Source organism: Ranitomeya imitator, chromosome 6 (genome assembly GCF_032444005.1).
Source record: "Ranitomeya imitator isolate aRanImi1 chromosome 6, aRanImi1.pri, whole genome shotgun sequence".
Taxonomy (NCBI): Eukaryota; Metazoa; Chordata; class Amphibia; order Anura; family Dendrobatidae; genus Ranitomeya; species Ranitomeya imitator.
Genome location: NC_091287.1, coordinates 412,513,813 through 412,531,145, shown reverse-complemented (window position 1 = coordinate 412,531,145; position 17,333 = coordinate 412,513,813).

Here is a 17,333-nt window from a genome sequence, read left to right as displayed (position 1 = left end):
TGCGGCTGGATAAGAATGGGAGACCGCAGCGGAGATGGCTCGAGATTCCCCCTGTGCAGAAGCGGGAACTCGAGACCTAACAACAGGTCTAATATAATAAACCACAGTGCATGCATGAGTATTAGACCAGTGATTGCAGAATTCAGTGTTTATGTCCTATAGTGGGACAAAGTAAAAAAAATAAAATATAAAAAAACACAAAGTAAAGCACGAAAAAAATTACAAAAAAAATTGCACCATTAAAAATGCATCTGTTAAGTAAATACAAAGATCTAATATATAATTGCCTAGAATACTACTTCCTGCAATTTGTGCCAACTTCCATGGCTTTGTCCGGAGCTAATGTCCGGAGATAAGTGACGTCAACAGTGTCCAGTGTCTGATTGGTTGCCGCCTGCTGCGAGCGACCAATCAGAAACGTGCCGTACTGTGACACACTCCGCCCGCCATTTTGGTGTGATTTTTGAATTTTTACCTCACAGCAAGTTTCTACTGCGTGGAGGCGGGCCCAGTGACGTTGCTCTTCAAGCTCCTGCCGAATTTCGTCAAAAAAATGATAATACCATTTACCAAAACTACCGTATATACTCGAGTATAAGCCGACCCGAGTATAAGCCGACCCCCCTAATTTTGCCACAAAAAACTGGGAAAACTTATTGACTCGAGTATAAGCCTAGGGTAGAAAATGCAGCAGCTACCGGTGAATTTAAAAAAAAAAAATAGATTCTCCATATCGTTCATTATTGCCCCATAGATGCTCCATATACAACTGTGCTATATAGAATGCTCTGCACCGTTGATTATGGCCCCATAGATGCTCCTTATAATGTTGTGCCATATATAATGCTCTGCACCTTTGATTATGGCCCCATAAATGCTCCTTATAATGTTGTGCCATATATAATGCTCTGCACCTTTGATTATGGCCCCATAGATGCTCCTTATAATGTTGTGCCATATATAATGCTCTGCACCTTTGATTATGGCCCCATAAATGCTCCTTATAATGTTGTGCCATATATGCTCTGCACCTTTGATTATGGCCCCATAAATGCTCCTTAGAATGCTGTGCCCCATATATGCTCTGCACCTTTGATTATGGCCCCATAGATGCTCCTTATAATGCTGTGCCCCATATATGCTCTGCACCTTTGATTATGGCCCCATAGGTGCTCCTTATAATGTTGTGCCATATATGCTCTGCACCTTTGATTATGGCCCCATAGATGCCCCTTATAATGCTGTGCCATAAATGCTCTGCACCTTTGATTATGGCCCCATAGATGCCCCTTATCATGCTGTGCCATAAATGCTCTGCACCTTTGATTATGGCCCCATAGATGCTCCTTATAAAGCTGTGCCATATATGCTCTGCACCTTTGATTATGGCCCCATAGATGCTCCTTATAAAGCTGTGCCATATATGCTCTGCACCTTTGATTATGGCCCCATAGATGCCCCTTATAATGCTGTGCCATAAATGCTCTGCACCTTTGATTATGGCCCCATAGATGCCCCTTATCATGCTGTGCCATAAATGCTCTGCACCTTTGATTATGGCCCCATAGATGCCCCTTATAATGCTGTGCCATAAATGCTCTGCACCTTTGATTATGGCCCCATAAATGCTCCTTATAATGCTGTGCCATAAATGCTCTGCACCTTTGATTATGGCCCAATAGATGCTCCTTATAATGCTGTGCCCCATATATGCTCTGCACCTTTGATTATGGCCCCATAGATGCTCCTTATAATGTTGTGCCATATATGCTCTGCACCTTTGATTATGGCCCCATAGATGCTCCTTATAATGCTGTGCCATATATGCTCTGCACCTTTGATTATGGCCCCATAGATGCTCCTTATAATGTTGTGCCATATATGCTCTGCACCTTTGATTATGGCCCCATAGATGCTCCTTATAATGCTGTGCCATATATGCTCTGCACCTTTGATTATGGCCCCATAGGTGCTCCTTATAATGTTGTGCCATATATGCTCTGCACCTTTGATTATGGCCCCATAGATGCCCCTTATAATGCTGTGCCATATATACTTTGCACCTTTGATTATGGCCCCATAGGTGCTCCTTATAACGTTGTGCCATATATGCTCTGCACCTTTGATTATGGCCCCATAGATGCTCCTTATAATGTTGTGCCATATATGCTCTGCACCTTTGATTATGGCCCCATAGGTGCTCCTTATAATGCTGTGCCATATATGCTCTGCACCTTTGATTATGGCCCCATAGATGCTCCTTATAATGCTGTGCCATAAATGCTCTGCACCTTTGATTATGGCCCCATAGATGCTCCTTATAATGCTGTGCCATATATGCTCTGCACCTTTGATTATGGCCCCATAGATGCTCCTTATAATGCTGTGCCATATATGCTCTGCACCTTTGATTATGGCCCCATAGATGCTCCTTATAATGTTGTGCCATATATGCTCTGCACCTTTGATTATGGCCCCATAGATGCCCCTTATAATGCTGTGCCATATATACTCTGCACCTTTGATTATGGCCCCATAGGTGCCCCTTATCATGCTGTGCCATAAATGCTCTGCACCTTTGATTATGGCCCCATAGATGCCCCTTATAATGCTGTGCCATATATACTCTGCACCTTTGATTATGGCCCCATAGGTGCTCCTTATAATGCTGTGCCATATATGCTCTGCACCTTTGATTATGGCCCCATAGATGCTCCTTATAATGCTGTGCCATATATGCTCTGCACCTTTGATTATGGCCCCATAGATGCCCCTTATAATGCTGTGCCATATATACTCTGCACCTTTGATTATGGCCCCATAGATGCTCCTTATAATGCTGTGCCATAAATGCTCTGCACCTTTGATTATGGCCCCATAGATGCTCCTTATAATGTTGTGCCATATATGCTCTGCACCTTTGATTATGGCCCCATAGATGCTCCTTATAATGCTGTGCCATATATGCTCTGCACCTTTGATTATGGCCCCATAGATGCTCCTTATAATGCTGTGCCATATATACTCTGCACCTTTGATTATGGCCCCATAGGTGCCCCTTATAATGCTGTGCCATAAATGCTCTGCACCTTTGATTATGGCCCCATAGATGCCCCTTATAATGCTGTGCCATATATACTCTGCACCTTTGATTATGGCCCCATAGGTGCCCCTTATCATGCTGTGCCATAAATGCTCTGCACCTTTGATTATGGCCCCATAGGTGCTCCTTATAATGCTGTGCCATATATGCTCTGCACCTTTGATTATGGCCCCATAGATGCTCCTTATAATGCTGTGCCATATATGCTCTGCACCTTTGATTATGGCCCCATAGATGCTCCTTATAATGTTGTGCCATATATGCTCTGCACCTTTGATTATGGCCCCATAGGTGCCCCTTATCATGCTGTGCCATAAATGCTCTGCACCTTTGATTATGGCCCCATAGATGCCCCTTATAATGCTGTGCCATATATACTCTGCACCTTTGATTATGGCCCCATAGATGCCCCTTATAATGCTGTGCCATATATACTCTGCACCTTTGATTATGGCCCCATAGGTGCCCCTTATCATGCTGTGCCATAAATGCTCTGCACCTTTGATTATGGCCCCATAGATGCCCCTTATCATGCTGTGCCATAAATGCTCTGCACCTTTGATTATGGCCCCATAGATGCCCCTTATAATGCTGTGCCATAAATGCTCTGCACCTTTGATTATGGCCCCATAGATGCCCCTTATAATGCTGTGCCATATATACTCTGCACCTTTGATTATGGCCCCATAGGTGCCCCTTATCATGCTGTGCCATAAATGCTCTGCACCTTTGATTATGGCCCCATAGGTGCCCCTTATCATGCTGTGCCATAAATGCTCTGCACCTTTGATTATGGCCCCATAGATGCCCCTTATAATGCTGTGCCATATATACTCTGCACCTTTGATTATGGCCCCATAGGTGCCCCTTATCATGCTGTGCCATAAATGCTCTGCACCTTTGATTATGGCCCCATAGATGCCCCTTATAATGCTGTGCCATATATACTCTGCACCTTTGATTATGGCCCCATAGGTGCCCCTTATCATGCTGTGCCCCATATATGCTCTGCACCTTTGATTATGGCCCCATAGGTGTTCCTTATAATGCTGTGCCATATATGCTCTGCACCTTTGATTATGGCCCCATAGGTGCTCCTTATAATGCTGTGCCATATATGCTCTGCACCTTTGATTATGGCCCCATAGATGCCCCTTATAATGCTGTGCCATATATGCTCTGCACCTTTGATTATGGCCCCATAGGTGCTCCTTATAATGCTGTGCCATATATGCTCTGCACCTTTGATTATGGCCCCATAGATGCCCCTTATAATGCTGTGCCATATATGCTCTGCACCTTTGATTATGGCCCCATAGGTGCTCCTTATAATGCTGTGCCATATATGCTCTGCACCTTTGATTATGGCCCCATAGATGCTCCTTATAATGCTGTGCCCCATATATGCTCTGCACCTTTGATTATGGCCCCATAGGTGCTCCTTAGAATGCTGTGCCATATATGCTCTGCACCTTTGATTATGGCCCCATAGGTGCTCCTTATAATGCTGTGCCCCATATATGCTCTGCACCTTTGATTATGGCCCCATAGGTGCTCCTTATAATGTTGTGCCATATATGCTCTGCACCTTTGATTATGGCCCCATAGATGCCCCTTATCATGCTGTGCCATAAATGCTCTGCACCTTTGATTATGGCCCCATAGATGCTCCTTATAAAGCTGTGCCATATATGCTCTGCACCTTTGATTATGGCCCCATAGATGCCCCTTATAATGCTGTGCCATATATGCTCTGCACCTTTGATTATGGCCCCATAGGTGCTCCTTATAATGCTGTGCCCCATATATGCTCTGCACCTTTGATTATGGCCCAATAGATGCTCCTTATAATGCTGTGCCATAAATGCTCTGCACCTTTGATTATGGCCCCATAAATGCTCCTTATAATGCTGTGCCATAAATGCTCTGCACCTTTGATTATGGCCCCATAGGTGCTCCTTATAATGCTGTGCCCCATATATGCTCTGCACCTTTGATTATGGCCCCATAGATGCTCCTTATAATGCTGTGCCATATATGCTCTGCACCTTTGATTATGGCCCCATAGATGCTCCTTATAATGTTGTGCCATATATGCTCTGCACCTTTGATTATGGCCCCATAGGTGCTCCTTATAATGCTGTGCCATATATGCTCTGCACCTTTGATTATGGCCCCATAGGTGCCCCTTATCATGCTGTGCCATAAATGCTCTGCACCTTTGATTATGGCCCCATAGATGCCCCTTATAATGCTGTGCCATATATGCTCTGCACCTTTGATTATGGCCCCATAGATGCTCCTTATAATGTTGTGCCATATATGCTCTGCACCTTTGATTATGGCCCCATAGATGCTCCTTATAATGCTGTGCCATATATGCTCTGCACCTTTGATTATGGCCCCATAGGTGCTCCTTATAATGTTGTGCCATATATGCTCTGCACCTTTGATTATGGCCCCATAGATGCCCCTTATAATGCTGTGCCATATATACTTTGCACCTTTGATTATGGCCCCATAGGTGCTCCTTATAACGTTGTGCCATATATGCTCTGCACCTTTGATTATGGCCCCATAGATGCTCCTTATAATGTTGTGCCATATATGCTCTGCACCTTTGATTATGGCCCCATAGGTGCTCCTTATAATGCTGTGCCATATATACTCTGCACCTTTGATTATGGCCCCATAGATGCTCCTTATAATGCTGTGCCATATATGCTCTGCACCTTTGATTATGGCCCCATAGATGCTCCTTATAATGCTGTGCCATAAATGCTCTGCACCTTTGATTATGGCCCCATAGATGCTCCTTATAATGCTGTGCCATATATGCTCTGCACCTTTGATTATGGCCCCATAGATGCTCCTTATAATGCTGTGCCATATATGCTCTGCACCTTTGATTATGGCCCCATAGATGCTCCTTATAATGTTGTGCCATATATGCTCTGCACCTTTGATTATGGCCCCATAGATGCCCCTTATAATGCTGTGCCATATATACTCTGCACCTTTGATTATGGCCCCATAGGTGCCCCTTATCATGCTGTGCCATAAATGCTCTGCACCTTTGATTATGGCCCCATAGATGCCCCTTATAATGCTGTGCCATATATACTCTGCACCTTTGATTATGGCCCCATAGGTGCTCCTTATAATGCTGTGCCATATATGCTCTGCACCTTTGATTATGGCCCCATAGATGCTCCTTATAATGCTGTGCCATATATGCTCTGCACCTTTGATTATGGCCCCATAGATGCCCCTTATAATGCTGTGCCATATATACTCTGCACCTTTGATTATGGCCCCATAGATGCTCCTTATAATGCTGTGCCATAAATGCTCTGCACCTTTGATTATGGCCCCATAGATGCTCCTTATAATGTTGTGCCATATATGCTCTGCACCTTTGATTATGGCCCCATAGATGCTCCTTATAATGCTGTGCCATATATGCTCTGCACCTTTGATTATGGCCCCATAGATGCTCCTTATAATGCTGTGCCATATATACTCTGCACCTTTGATTATGGCCCCATAGGTGCCCCTTATAATGCTGTGCCATAAATGCTCTGCACCTTTGATTATGGCCCCATAGATGCCCCTTATAATGCTGTGCCATATATACTCTGCACCTTTGATTATGGCCCCATAGGTGCCCCTTATCATGCTGTGCCATAAATGCTCTGCACCTTTGATTATGGCCCCATAGGTGCTCCTTATAATGCTGTGCCATATATGCTCTGCACCTTTGATTATGGCCCCATAGATGCTCCTTATAATGCTGTGCCATATATGCTCTGCACCTTTGATTATGGCCCCATAGATGCTCCTTATAATGTTGTGCCATATATGCTCTGCACCTTTGATTATGGCCCCATAGGTGCCCCTTATCATGCTGTGCCATAAATGCTCTGCACCTTTGATTATGGCCCCATAGATGCCCCTTATAATGCTGTGCCATATATACTCTGCACCTTTGATTATGGCCCCATAGATGCCCCTTATAATGCTGTGCCATATATACTCTGCACCTTTGATTATGGCCCCATAGGTGCCCCTTATCATGCTGTGCCATAAATGCTCTGCACCTTTGATTATGGCCCCATAGATGCCCCTTATCATGCTGTGCCATAAATGCTCTGCACCTTTGATTATGGCCCCATAGATGCCCCTTATAATGCTGTGCCATAAATGCTCTGCACCTTTGATTATGGCCCCATAGATGCCCCTTATAATGCTGTGCCATATATACTCTGCACCTTTGATTATGGCCCCATAGGTGCCCCTTATCATGCTGTGCCATAAATGCTCTGCACCTTTGATTATGGCCCCATAGGTGCCCCTTATCATGCTGTGCCATAAATGCTCTGCACCTTTGATTATGGCCCCATAGATGCCCCTTATAATGCTGTGCCATATATACTCTGCACCTTTGATTATGGCCCCATAGGTGCCCCTTATCATGCTGTGCCATAAATGCTCTGCACCTTTGATTATGGCCCCATAGATGCCCCTTATAATGCTGTGCCATATATACTCTGCACCTTTGATTATGGCCCCATAGGTGCCCCTTATCATGCTGTGCCCCATATATGCTCTGCACCTTTGATTATGGCCCCATAGGTGTTCCTTATAATGCTGTGCCATATATGCTCTGCACCTTTGATTATGGCCCCATAGGTGCTCCTTATAATGCTGTGCCATATATGCTCTGCACCTTTGATTATGGCCCCATAGATGCCCCTTATAATGCTGTGCCATATATGCTCTGCACCTTTGATTATGGCCCCATAGGTGCTCCTTATAATGCTGTGCCATATATGCTCTGCACCTTTGATTATGGCCCCATAGATGCCCCTTATAATGCTGTGCCATATATGCTCTGCACCTTTGATTATGGCCCCATAGGTGCTCCTTATAATGCTGTGCCATATATGCTCTGCACCTTTGATTATGGCCCCATAGATGCTCCTTATAATGCTGTGCCCCATATATGCTCTGCACCTTTGATTATGGCCCCATAGGTGCTCCTTAGAATGCTGTGCCATATATGCTCTGCACCTTTGATTATGGCCCCATAGGTGCTCCTTATAATGCTGTGCCCCATATATGCTCTGCACCTTTGATTATGGCCCCATAGGTGCTCCTTATAATGTTGTGCCATATATGCTCTGCACCTTTGATTATGGCCCCATAGATGCCCCTTATCATGCTGTGCCATAAATGCTCTGCACCTTTGATTATGGCCCCATAGATGCTCCTTATAAAGCTGTGCCATATATGCTCTGCACCTTTGATTATGGCCCCATAGATGCCCCTTATAATGCTGTGCCATATATGCTCTGCACCTTTGATTATGGCCCCATAGGTGCTCCTTATAATGCTGTGCCCCATATATGCTCTGCACCTTTGATTATGGCCCAATAGATGCTCCTTATAATGCTGTGCCATAAATGCTCTGCACCTTTGATTATGGCCCCATAAATGCTCCTTATAATGCTGTGCCATAAATGCTCTGCACCTTTGATTATGGCCCCATAGGTGCTCCTTATAATGCTGTGCCCCATATATGCTCTGCACCTTTGATTATGGCCCCATAGATGCTCCTTATAATGCTGTGCCATATATGCTCTGCACCTTTGATTATGGCCCCATAGATGCTCCTTATAATGTTGTGCCATATATGCTCTGCACCTTTGATTATGGCCCCATAGGTGCTCCTTATAATGCTGTGCCATATATGCTCTGCACCTTTGATTATGGCCCCATAGATGCTCCTTATAATGTTGTGCCATATATGCTCTGCACCTTTGATTATGGCCCCATAGATGCTCCTTATAATGCTGTGCCATAAATGCTCTGCACCTTTGATTATGGCCCAATAGATGCTCCTTATAATGCTGTGCCCCATATATGCTCTGCACCTTTGATTATGGCCCCATAGGTGCTCCTTAGAATGCTGTGCCATATATGCTCTGCACCTTTGATTATGGCCCCATAGGTGCTCCTTATAATGCTGTGCCCCATATATGCTCTGCACCTTTGATTATGGCCCCATAGGTGCTCCTTATAATGTTGTGCCATATATGCTCTGCACCTTTGATTATGGCCCCATAGATGCTCCTTATAATGCTGTGCCATATATGCTCTGCACCTTTGATTATGGCCCCATAGGTGCTCCTTATAATGTTGTGCCATATATGCTCTGCACCTTTGATTATGGCCCCATAGATGCTCCTTATAATGCTGTGCCATAAATGCTCTGCACCTTTGATTATGGCCCCATAGATGCTCCTTATAAAGCTGTGCCATATATGCTCTGCACCTTTGATTATGGCCCCATAGATGCCCCTTATAATGCTGTGCCATATATGCTCTGCACCTTTCATTATGGCCCCATAGGTGCTCCTTATAATGCTGTGCCCCATATATGCTCTGCACCTTTGATTATGGCCCCATAGATGCTCCTTATAATGTTGTGCCATATATGCTCTGCACCTTTGATTATGGCCCCATAGATGCTCCTTATAATGCTGTGCCATAAATGCTCTGCACCTTTGATTATGGCCCAATAGATGCTCCTTATAATGCTGTGCCATAAATGCTCTGCACCTTTGATTATGGCCCAATAGATGCCCCTTATAATGCTGTGCCATAAATGCTCTGCACCTTTGATTATGGCCCCATAGATGCTCCTTATAATGCTGTGCCATAAATGCTCTGCACCTTTGATTATGGCCCAATAGATGCCCCTTATAATGCTGTGCCATAAATGCTCTGCACCTTTGATTATGGCCCCATAGATGCTCCTTATAATGCTGTGCCATATATGCTCTGCACCTTTGATTATGGCCCCATAGATGCTCCTTATAATGTTGTGCCATATATGCTCTGCACCTTTGATTATGGCCCCATAGATGCTCCTTATAATGTTGTGCCATATATGCTCTGCACCTTTGATTATGGCCCCATAGATGCCCCTTATAATGCTGTGCCATATATACTCTGCACCTTTGATTATGGCCCCATAGGTGCCCCTTATCATGCTGTGCCATAAATGCTCTGCACCTTTGATTATGGCCCCATAGGTGCTCCTTATAATGCTGTGCCATAAATGCTCTGCACCTTTGATTATGGCCCCATAGATGCTCCTTATAATGCTGTGCCATATATGCTCTGCACCTTTGATTATGGCCCAATAGATGCCCCTTATAATGCTGTGCCATATATGCTCTGCACCTTTGATTATGGCCCCATAGATGCTCCTTATAATGCTGTGCCATATATGCTCTGCACCTTTGATTATGGCCCCATAGATGCTCCTTATAATGTTGTGCCATATATGCTCTGCACCTTTGATTATGGCCCCATAGGTGCCCCTTATCATGCTGTGCCATAAATGCTCTGCACCTTTGATTATGGCCCCATAGATGCCCCTTATAATGCTGTGCCATATATACTCTGCACCTTTGATTATGGCCCCATAGGTGCCCCTTATCATGCTGTGCCATAAATGCTCTGCACCTTTGATTATGGCCCCATAGGTGCCCCTTATCATGCTGTGCCATAAATGCTCTGCACCTTTGATTATGGCCCCATAGATGCCCCTTATAATGCTGTGCCATATATACTCTGCACCTTTGATTATGGCCCCATAGGTGCCCCTTATCATAGTGTGCCATAAATGCTCTGCACCTTTGATTATGGCCCCATAGATGCCCCTTATAATGCTGTGCGATATATACTCTGCACCTTTGATTATGGCCCCATAGGTGCCCCTTATCATGCTGTGCCATAAATGCTCTGCACCTTTGATTATGGCCCCATAGATGCCCCTTATAATGCTGTGCCATAAATGCTCTGCACCTTTGATTATGGCCCCATAGATGCTCCTTATAATGCTGTGCCATATATGCTCTGCACCTTTGATTATGGCCCCATAGGTGCTCCTTATAATGCTGTGCCATATATGCTCTGCACCTTTGATTATGGCCCCATAGATGCTCCTTATAATGCTGTGCCATATATGCTCTGCACCTTTGATTATGGCCCCATAGATGCCCCTTATAATGCTGTGCCATATATACTCTGCACCTTTGATTATGGCCCCATAGGTGCCCCTTATCATAGTGTGCCATAAATGCTCTGCACCTTTGATTATGGCCCCATAGATGCCCCTTATAATGCTGTGCGATATATACTCTGCACCTTTGATTATGGCCCCATAGGTGCCCCTTATCATGCTGTGCCATAAATGCTCTGCACCTTTGATTATGGCCCCATAGATGCCCCTTATAATGCTGTGCCATAAATGCTCTGCACCTTTGATTATGGCCCCATAGATGCTCCTTATAATGCTGTGCCATATATGCTCTGCACCTTTGATTATGGCCCCATAGGTGCTCCTTATAATGCTGTGCCATATATGCTCTGCACCTTTGATTATGGCCCCATAGATGCTCCTTATAATGCTGTGCCATATATGCTCTGCACCTTTGATTATGGCCCCATAGATGCTCCTTATAATGCTGTGCCATATATACTCTGCACCTTTGATTATGGCCCCATAGATGCTCCTTATAATGCTGTGCCATATATACTCTGCACCTTTGATTATGGCCCCATAGGTGCCCCTTATCATGCTGTGCCATAAATGCTCTGCACCTTTGATTATGGCCCCATAGATGCCCCTTATCATGCTGTGCCATAAATGCTCTGCACCTTTGATTATGGCCCCATAGATGCCCCTTATAATGCTGTGCCATAAATGCTCTGCACCTTTGATTATGGCCCCATAGATGCCCCTTATAATGCTGTGCCATATATACTCTGCACCTTTGATTATGGCCCCATAGGTGCCCCTTATCATGCTGTGCCATAAATGCTCTGCACCTTTGATTATGGCCCCATAGGTGCCCCTTATCATGCTGTGCCATAAATGCTCTGCACCTTTGATTATGGCCCCATAGATGCCCCTTATAATGCTGTGCCATATATACTCTGCACCTTTGATTATGGCCCCATAGGTGCCCCTTATCATGCTGTGCCATAAATGCTCTGCACCTTTGATTATGGCCCCATAGATGCCCCTTATAATGCTGTGCCATATATACTCTGCACCTTTGATTATGGCCCCATAGGTGCCCCTTATCATGCTGTGCCCCATATATGCTCTGCACCTTTGATTATGGCCCCATAGGTGTTCCTTATAATGCTGTGCCATATATGCTCTGCACCTTTGATTATGGCCCCATAGGTGCTCCTTATAATGCTGTGCCATATATGCTCTGCACCTTTGATTATGGCCCCATAGATGCCCCTTATAATGCTGTGCCATATATGCTCTGCACCTTTGATTATGGCCCCATAGGTGCTCCTTATAATGCTGTGCCATATATGCTCTGCACCTTTGATTATGGCCCCATAGATGCCCCTTATAATGCTGTGCCATATATGCTCTGCACCTTTGATTATGGCCCCATAGATGCTCCTTATAATGCTGTGCCATATATGCTCTGCACCTTTGATTATGGCCCCATAGATGCTCCTTATAATGCTGTGCCCCATATATGCTCTGCACCTTTATGGCCCCATAGATGCTCCTTAGAATGCTGTGCCATATATGCTCTGCACCTTTGATTATGGCCCCATAGGTGCTCCTTATAATGCTGTGCCATATATGCTCTGCACCTTTGATTATGGCCCCATAGATGCTCCTTATAATGCTGTGCCCCATATATGCTCTGCACCTTTGATTATGGCCCCATAGGTGCTCCTTAGAATGCTGTGCCATATATGCTCTGCACCTTTGATTATGGCCCCATAGGTGCTCCTTATAATGCTGTGCCCCATATATGCTCTGCACCTTTGATTATGGCCCCATAGGTGCTCCTTATAATGTTGTGCCATATATGCTCTGCACCTTTGATTATGGCCCCATAGATGCCCCTTATCATGCTGTGCCATAAATGCTCTGCACCTTTGATTATGGCCCCATAGATGCTCCTTATAAAGCTGTGCCATATATGCTCTGCACCTTTGATTATGGCCCCATAGATGCCCCTTATAATGCTGTGCCATATATGCTCTGCACCTTTGATTATGGCCCCATAGGTGCTCCTTATAATGCTGTGCCCCATATATGCTCTGCACCTTTGATTATGGCCCAATAGATGCTCCTTATAATGCTGTGCCATAAATGCTCTGCACCTTTGATTATGGCCCCATAAATGCTCCTTATAATGCTGTGCCATAAATGCTCTGCACCTTTGATTATGGCCCCATAGGTGCTCCTTATAATGCTGTGCCATATATACTCTGCACCTTTGATTATGGCCCCATAGATGCTCCTTATAATGTTGTGCCATATATGCTCTGCACCTTTGATTATGGCCCCATAGATGCTCCTTATAATGTTGTGCCATATATGCTCTGCACCTTTGATTATGGCCCCATAGGTGCTCCTTATAATGCTGTGCCATATATGCTCTGCACCTTTGATTATGGCCCCATAGATGCTCCTTATAATGTTGTGCCATATATGCTCTGCACCTTTGATTATGGCCCCATAGATGCTCCTTATAATGCTGTGCCATAAATGCTCTGCACCTTTGATTATGGCCCAATAGATGCTCCTTATAATGCTGTGCCCCATATATGCTCTGCACCTTTGATTATGGCCCCATAGGTGCTCCTTAGAATGCTGTGCCATATATGCTCTGCACCTTTGATTATGGCCCCATAGGTGCTCCTTATAATGCTGTGCCCCATATATGCTCTGCACCTTTGATTATGGCCCCATAGGTGCTCCTTATAATGCTGTGCCATATATGCTCTGCACCTTTGATTATGGCCCAATAGATGCTCCTTATAATGTTGTGCCATATATGCTCTGCACCTTTGATTATGGCCCCATAGGTGCTCCTTATAATGCTGTGCCATATATGCTCTGCACCTTTGATTATGGCCCCATAGATGCTCCTTATAATGTTGTGCCATATATGCTCTGCACCTTTGATTATGGCCCCATAGATGCTCCTTATAATGTTGTGCCATATATGCTCTGCACCTTTGATTATGGCCCCATAGATGCTCCTTATAATGCTGTGCCATAAATGCTCTGCACCTTTGATTATGGCCCAATAGATGCTCCTTATAATGCTGTGCCCCATATATGCTCTGCACCTTTGATTATGGCCCCATAGGTGCTCCTTAGAATGCTGTGCCATATATGCTCTGCACCTTTGATTATGGCCCCATAGGTGCTCCTTATAATGCTGTGCCCCATATATGCTCTGCACCTTTGATTATGGCCCCATAGATGCTCCTTATAATGCTGTGCCATATATGCTCTGCACCTTTGATTATGGCCCCATAGATGCTCCTTATAATGTTGTGCCATATATGCTCTGCACCTTTGATTATGGCCCCATAGATGCTCCTTATAATGCTGTGCCATATATGCTCTGCACCTTTGATTATGGCCCCATAGGTGCTCCTTATAATGTTGTGCCATATATGCTCTGCACCTTTGATTATGGCCCCATAGATGCTCCTTATAATGCTGTGCCATAAATGCTCTGCACCTTTGATTATGGCCCCATAGATGCTCCTTATAAAGCTGTGCCATATATGCTCTGCACCTTTGATTATGGCCCCATAGATGCCCCTTATAATGCTGTGCCATATATGCTCTGCACCTTTCATTATGGCCCCATAGGTGCTCCTTATAATGCTGTGCCCCATATATGCTCTGCACCTTTGATTATGGCCCCATAGATGCTCCTTATAATGTTGTGCCATATATGCTCTGCACCTTTGATTATGGCCCCATAGATGCTCCTTATAATGCTGTGCCATAAATGCTCTGCACCTTTGATTATGGCCCAATAGATGCTCCTTATAATGCTGTGCCATAAATGCTCTGCACCTTTGATTATGGCCCAATAGATGCCCCTTATAATGCTGTGCCATAAATGCTCTGCACCTTTGATTATGGCCCCATAGATGCTCCTTATAATGCTGTGCCATAAATGCTCTGCACCTTTGATTATGGCCCAATAGATGCCCCTTATAATGTTGTGCCATATATGCTCTGCACCTTTGATTATGGCCCCATAGATGCTCCTTATAATGTTGTGCCATATATGCTCTGCACCTTTGATTATGGCCCCATAGATGCTCCTTATAATGTTGTGCCATATATGCTCTGCACCTTTGATTATGGCCCCATAGATGCCCCTTATAATGCTGTGCCATATATACTCTGCACCTTTGATTATGGCCCCATAGGTGCCCCTTATCATGCTGTGCCATAAATGCTCTGCACCTTTGATTATGGCCCCATAGGTGCTCCTTATAATGCTGTGCCATAAATGCTCTGCACCTTTGATTATGGCCCAATAGATGCCCCTTATAATGCTGTGCCATATATGCTCTGCACCTTTGATTATGGCCCCATAGATGCTCCTTATAATGCTGTGCCATATATGCTCTGCACCTTTGATTATGGCCCCATAGATGCTCCTTATAATGTTGTGCCATATATGCTCTGCACCTTTGATTATGGCCCCATAGGTGCCCCTTATCATGCTGTGCCATAAATGCTCTGCACCTTTGATTATGGCCCCATAGATGCCCCTTATAATGCTGTGCCATATATACTCTGCACCTTTGATTATGGCCCCATAGGTGCCCCTTATCATGCTGTGCCATAAATGCTCTGCACCTTTGATTATGGCCCCATAGGTGCCCCTTATCATGCTGTGCCATAAATGCTCTGCACCTTTGATTATGGCCCCATAGATGCCCCTTATAATGCTGTGCCATATATACTCTGCACCTTTGATTATGGCCCCATAGGTGCCCCTTATCATAGTGTGCCATAAATGCTCTGCACCTTTGATTATGGCCCCATAGATGCCCCTTATAATGCTGTGCGATATATACTCTGCACCTTTGATTATGGCCCCATAGGTGCCCCTTATCATGCTGTGCCATAAATGCTCTGCACCTTTGATTATGGCCCCATAGATGCCCCTTATAATGCTGTGCCATAAATGCTCTGCACCTTTGATTATGGCCCCATAGATGCTCCTTATAATGCTGTGCCATATATGCTCTGCACCTTTGATTATGGCCCCATAGGTGCTCCTTATAATGCTGTGCCATATATGCTCTGCACCTTTGATTATGGCCCCATAGATGCTCCTTATAATGCTGTGCCATATATGCTCTGCACCTTTGATTATGGCCCCATAGATGCTCCTTATAATGTTGTGCCATATATGCTCTGCACCTTTGATTATGGCCCCATAGATGCCCCTTATAATGCTGTGCCATATATACTCTGCACCTTTGATTATGGCCCAATAGATGCTCCTTATAATGCTGTGCCATATATGCTCTGCACCTTTGATTATGGCCCCATAGATGCCCCTTATAATGCTGTGCCATATATGCTCTGCACCTTTGATTATGGCCCCATAGATGCCCCTTATAATGCTGTGCCATATATGCTCTGCACCTTTGATTATGGCCCCATACATGCTCCTTATAATGTTGTGCCATATATGCTCTGCACCTTTGATTATGGCCCCATAGGTGCCCCTTATCATGCTGTGCCATATATGCTCTGCACCTTTGATTATGGCCCCATAGGTGCTCCTTATAATGCTGTGCCATATATGCTCTGCACCTTTGATTATGGCCCCATAGATGCTCCTTATAATGCTGTGCCATATATACTCTGCACCTTTGATTATGGCCCCATAGGTGCTCCTTATAATGCTGTGCCATATATGCTCTGCACCTTTGATTATGGCCCCATAGATGCTCCTTATAATGCTGTGCCATATATACTCTGCACCTTTGATTATGGCCCCATAGATGCTCCTTATAATGCTGTGCCATATATACTCTGCACCTTTGATTATGGCCCCATAGATGCTCCTTATCATGCTGTGCCATAAATGCTCTGCACCTTTGATTATGGCCCCATAGATGCCCCTTATCATGCTGTGCCATAAATGCTCTGCACCTTTGATTATGGCCCCATAGATGCCCCTTATAATGCTGTGCCATAAATGCTCTGCACCTTTGATTATGGCCCCATAGATGCCCCTTATAATGCTGTGCCATATATACTCTGCACCTTTGATTATGGCCCCATAGGTGCCCCTTATCATGCTGTGCCATAAATGCTCTGCACCTTTGATTA